This window comes from Dreissena polymorpha, chromosome 7 (assembly GCF_020536995.1).
Source record: "Dreissena polymorpha isolate Duluth1 chromosome 7, UMN_Dpol_1.0, whole genome shotgun sequence".
Lineage (NCBI taxonomy): Eukaryota > Metazoa > Mollusca > Bivalvia > Myida > Dreissenidae > Dreissena > Dreissena polymorpha.
The window spans coordinates 37315076-37321609 of NC_068361.1; the positions used below are offsets into that span (position 1 = coordinate 37315076).

The 6534-nt window shown below is 29.6% G+C and overlaps 1 long non-coding RNA gene across 1 annotated transcript; it reads right to left on the reverse strand.

The window, feature by feature from the left end:
* Positions 1–213: 213 nt before the first annotated feature.
* LOC127838948 (uncharacterized) lies at positions 214–1263 on the reverse strand. The gene is made up of 2 exons (XR_008030082.1): positions 1128–1263; positions 214–409 (listed from the first exon to the last, which is right to left on the reverse strand). It is a non-coding gene; the product is annotated as an uncharacterized LOC127838948 (long non-coding RNA).
* Positions 1264–6534: the final 5271 nt, after the last annotated feature.

Here is a 6534-nt window from a genome sequence, read left to right on the forward strand (position 1 = left end):
TATTATAATATATGTATATATATATATATATATATATCCTTGTAAAACTAAAAATTAAATATGTATGTTTCTATTACATCATTTAGGACTTTTATTTTCAGACAAAGTAGATTGAAGCTTAAAACAGTATCCAATTGTAACAGTCAATTTTGAGAAAATCAACCTTATAATTATTTTCTGTGTTGGCCAATGTCATAATTGGTATAAAATGTATATTGAACTGGAAGTTTTCTTTATTTTAAATGATAACATTTGCTTGGTCAGCCATAATTGTCACAATCAAGTGGTCTTTTTACACTGTAGTTTTCTCACTGACTATGGGTTTGTTCCGAGAATGAGCCACACAAAGTATCGTTGGGGAGATGAGTTGTCAATTTTATGTTTATCAGTCTTTCATAATCCAGTAAACCTGTAAAAAGGGAATTTGTAACTAATAATCACACAATATACACAATTAAAATTGTATGCATTTAGATTTATTTAGTACTGCACATTAATCATTTTCCAAAAATATGTAGCAACATTACATTATATTATGCTGCAATACTAAAGTAATTTACTAATTAAAGGTCGCTGATGTGTAATGGATGTGGTGTCCACCTAATGATCTGGAGGTCACTGGTTTGATCCCCAGTGTGGGAGCATTCTTAAGAAATCTCCAAGAGACACCCAAGTACTGGTTCTAGGCCCAGGAAACGAACTCAAGAACATTTCACATACATGTACGTAGTTAGTACTTTAAATTTAATCGAACTAAAAATGGGTTAAAACTAACAACTGAAACCCTTATTAAAACATTTTATTTTGAATCAAGCAAATGTGCAAATTCATTAAAAACAATGAGTAAAATTTAAAAATTCTACTTTAAAGTAATCATGATAATTGAGATCATTTTCAGAATATTTAATGATGATAATGTTACAATTATATATTCCCTAAATGATAAAAATAAAACATGTCATGTTAATTTATGAAAAAACGTTTTAATTTTATCAATATCATGTTAATTACAACTAGATACAGGCAATTAGATCAGAAACGTGCATTAATTATATTAATGAACAACCCAGACATTTGACATTTGTAGTGATTTATGGTCACTATTTGATTAACGTTCTATACATGACCTGTCATAAAAGGTATTTTTTTAGCCAGTACTACAATCGGCAATGATAGTCTGTATTGCATACATATTCCAACGTCTATTATTGATTTGCTTCCTCAAACTGAACAAATATTTAATGTTTACATCGCGAAACGTAATGCATCCAGTTTCACTTTCGGTTTGGTTGGTTTTGTAAACACCGTAATTTCATCTTAAAAATTGGATGATAGGGTGATTAAATAATAATGGAAAATTAAATCACTTGGATAATAGGTCAAAATGCAACACAAATGAACGTTAATAGTGCTATTTATATCAAAGTTTCGGTAAAAAGTTTGGCGCTAGTTCAACGCGCATCGTATACAGCCTCATAACAATAGACTGACAACCTTTTGGGTAGTAAAGTAGTAATACAAGGCAATATGGCGACCGTTAGCCACGAGGCCTATCTTACGGAGGAATCCGAGATAGCCGATGTATCACGATTGATCCTGAGAGCTGGGGAATAGGTTACATCACACCAATTTTTATAGGCGGAGACCCGAGCGATGCAAACAAACATCGCGAAATAACAATTAAATAATATCTTATCAAAGATATATTCTCAAGTTCTTTTAAACAGACTGACCATATGTTGTGATGAAAATAAAATGATATCTCACTTCAAATTGATTACCAAAAAGGAAAGAGCACAGTCGACTGTATCTTTATATTGAACAGTAACATCAACAAATTCTTAAACTCTGTTAAAAAATAATATTGCATTTTTATTGATTATGTTAAATGTAATGGCAGTTTAAATTGTTTAATACTATTGCAAAATTAATTACCGCACACATAAGCACTAAAATGGTTTCCGCACTCAAAGCCATGTATTCGTCAGTGAAATCAGCCATTAGACTATACAATAAAATATCAGAATACATCAATTCATACAATGGTATTAAACAAGGCGACCCGTACTCAAGCATCCTAATCATGATGTTCGTTAATGATATTATTGAAAATATAAATGCTAATATTTAAGGCATCATATCGATCAACGATATAAAATTCTTTTGATGGTCTTGGGTTAGGGTTAGGGTAAATGCTAATATTTAAGGCATCATATCGATCAACGATATAAATTCTTTTGATGGTCTTTTGCAGATGATCCAGTCCTATTTTCCACTTCATCCACATTTGCCCAACTAATGTTAAAATGACATTGAAAACTAGTGTAATAGATATAAATTGAAAATCAATATTAACAAAACAAAAGTTGTCATTAAAAAAAAAATAACCGGCAAACAAGTTTTAACTTCACTCTATATAGTGAAACACTAATTATCGTCACATCATTCTAATACTTTGGTGTTACTTTATTTAAAAACATTAACTGACATAAAACAACAAAATCAATATCAGAACACGGTAATAGAGCGCGTCATCGACTTTCATCTGTTATAAACCTATATGATTTCCCAACTAATGAAAAATTTAATCTTTTTGATCAATTAGTGACCCCGGTTTTTTACTATTCTGCTGAAATCTGTGGGACAAGATTCTGGAAAAGAACTAGAGATTATTTATACAAAGTTTTTAAGACAAATTGTATGTGTCAACAAATCAACCAATTTATCAGCACTGTATGGTGATTTGGACGATACCCCGTATTTGTCTTATGAAAATTACATATATGTAAATACTGGATTAAACCAATATCAAGTACAAATGATAGTCTTATAAAAAAGCGTATGTATAACGGTTGAATGACGCAAATCAATCCATAACAAACAGCAAAATAAATGGGGCTTATCGAATAATCTAGTACTAGAGCAGTTGGATTGAACAAGAAACACTGACAGAAAAATCTGAACAGACATTCACTTACAATCTAATTAAACAACGTTTATTTGATCATTACAAACCCACTGGTACAGTGAAATCAATAATTCGTCAAGACTAAATACATATTTCCGCATCAAGAACACGTTTAATAAAGAACACTATCATAACATAATTACAACGAAACAATTTAAAATAGCACTTACTCAATTTCACATATCAAAACGCATATTAGATATAGAACGACGTCGTTACCGCAATATTGCTCGGGATATCAGAAAATGTATATTTTGTAATCTTAATGTCGTAGACAGTGAAAACCATTTCTTATTAATATGGCCAATAAACAAAGATTTCAGAAATATCTTATTTAAAGTCATATTATCAAGCATGGGTAACATTAAGTTTTATATGTTAACGAGGACACAAAATAAAAAAGGAATAATTTAGCTTTCGATAAATATAAATATATTGCAAATTGTTTGAGGAACAATTTGGAAACACATTGGTTCATCTTAAGTATAATATTTTTCTCAGAATTTGATGTTAAGCAGTGTATTACTTATCTCATTATTTTTATTAGCAATTATCGTTATCAATGTAAAAGGAAAATATAATATATTATGATTCAGTCAAATCTTTGTTATTATACATCTTTTTCTTTTTATTAGAAACTGTCATCATCGATATTTAACTTTAAGAAACAAATAACATGTTATAAATAAGTCAAACTTTTATTAACTTCTACAATAACTTAATGTTCACTATATTAAATAAGCCACTAAATCAATAAATTATTTATATTTGACCAAACAATATTAATTACTGATCTTAAACAGTATAAACCTATTCATTTCACAAACAAGAGTAAAGAGGTTCGGGTAATGTGTATAGAGAATGTCTGGTGACCTGAAACAAACTTATGCTTAACAACATATCTGTTGTTTACGTTAATGTATTCTCAAGGTAATTTAAAAGCCCATAAACACTGAAAATCAACTACTATTTCCTACAATATTTCGCAACCATAAAGTTAAAACATACACAATCAATGTTACTTATAGGAATAGCCAAACTTAAGATTGTCAAAAAACATATATTTAACAAGATACAAAATTCTCCTCTTTTGGTTTTTGCTGAAAAATATATATTTAACAAATGTTCATGTACCAAGTAAGTGTTCGTGTGTCGTATGAAAAGCTATCGTTGCGGGAATTTAAAATGGACTAAATTTCTCCACACAAAAGTAAAAAACGAGCATTTTGTATCTCTCACCATTTGTGTTACCATACAAGGTTCTGAGGTTACATTACAGATTAATTCACATACTGTAGAACAAAAAGTCTTTAGAATCAAATGAAAATTACTGATGAGGCATTATGTTCGTTTTGCAAACAAGTGAGACAAATTTCGATCACTTATTCTGGGCATGTCATATAGTTCAAGCAATTATTGCTGCAATGCTACCAGACTTATCTTTTCTTTTTATTTATATACTTCTACTTGTATATTCAACAAAGTTAGCAAGTACTTTAAAATAATGTTATTTTGTTTGCTAAGCTTTACCTATACACGTGTGAAATGGATTAATGAACTCCATGCATAACACGAATCAAGAAATACAAACAGTACGAAACTGATAACTTGAAAATAGTATCAATTCACAAAAATAAATGAATATCCGTTCACAGTTAATGTTAATTGTTAAATGCTATTATCTCATAAACTCTTAATAGAAATTTCATTATTGATGAATTGTTGTAACAGGTTTTTAGAAATACTATTTATATTGTACCGTTACTTAGATCAAATTTAACGTAGGACTTTTTGTTTCATACAATATAATTATACGCACTTATTATTGCATCTCTATGCATCTTGTATCAAGAGTCACAATCGAGGCAGACTTGCTTTGTCTATGTACACTACAAATTGTGTTGTTTTCTTTATAAATTATATAATTTTCCAAAACAAAATTAAGTCGAATTATATTATCCTTGTTATTTCTTTTATAAAGTGTTTATCTGATTCCATATGTCAAACTCTTAAGTTTACAAAGTGATTACTTCATTTCAATTTACCCTTACTGAAGCATCTCTTTTGTCTGTTATGTTATGAATTATCCAATGAATCTGTTGTCTGTTTTGTAACTAATTTATATTAACAAAAGTAAGATCTTTACTATTATGAGTATCTTATATACACACAACGTTTATTCAAATATATTTATAATGAAAGACATGTATTAATCAAAACAATATGAAGGAGCTGCAATGCATATGTATATTGTTAAATGCGTTTCTTTCATCTGTTCAATGTTCATAAAAGGTTGTGAAACTTAACTTAAGTTTATGCTTTGCACGTCAGTTACTTTTATAAAAAATATAACTTTAGATGCATATGTTGTTTCATATCCGAATGCATTATATTATTGTGTTATTTATCATAGTGTGCATGTCTATAATAACAATTTTGAAATACAATGTTTTGAAAAAAGAACATTATTGTTTGTATTTGGAAAGAACTATAAAGCTAGGGGGGGGGGGGGGGGGGGGGGCGAGAGTGGTGATCGAGCCGGCGTACATCCTAGCCGATAGGTGGACAAAATTGGCACATCCCTATCGGATCTGTTTTAAAATAGCTAAAAGTGTGTGCTCTAAGTTACCAAATAATTGCATGCACAAGTAGAACGTCCTTATACGCACTAAATAAGGTACATATTGTATTTTGTTTTATCTAACGACTTAGGAGGTTAAACATTATATTTTGTGTTATTGAAATATATTTATATGTATTTTATAAGTACATCAAATGGTTGACCCCTCTAAATCAGTTTATAATACTCAATGCAAGTAGAGTATGCACTTTTATAAGTTATCACATGTTGTAAGATCTATTCATACAATTAAAGGGAAATAATATCTTCAGTAAGAAAAATAAATTACAAGGCGGTAATCTCCCGTAAGTGGGTGTTAAGTGTTCTTAGCAAGTTGTCAATAAATAGTTGTTAATTTTCTATTAATTTCGTTGAATAAGCACTGCAGTAACACCATTATGCATTCCAATTTGGAGCACATGCGATGAAATAACAGTAATAACAAAATACCCTATTTTAGAAGGGGGGTATTTCCTGAACATTTCTTTAATACAATACGAAATTTTTCGGCATTTGTAACTAACATCAGTTAAGAAACCAGCAAATTGTGTTCATTTCCTTGTTTGATGCTTACACTAAAATCATTTTCAGTGGCCCGTTATTTCACCCAATTAAACTACTACTTCATTTGTTGAACTGATTCAGATGTTCGAACAATTTAGATATAACAATTGCAGCTGTGATTTACATAATATCTAGAGAATCTAATGAACAAGATGTGACATATAACACTATTAATTACAACATTACCTCTACAATGTGTAGAAAAGAACGGTACATAGAAATACATACCTATACGCAAAATTAAAGGTATTTTTAAATTACACGAACCATTGCAACTTTAGAAAAATGCCTAATGTTTTTCTTATAAACATTACAAGCAACTTATTCAGTATAGATGAGATTCAAAGCTTTCCACTTCTATTGTTGTTTGGTTATTAAAATA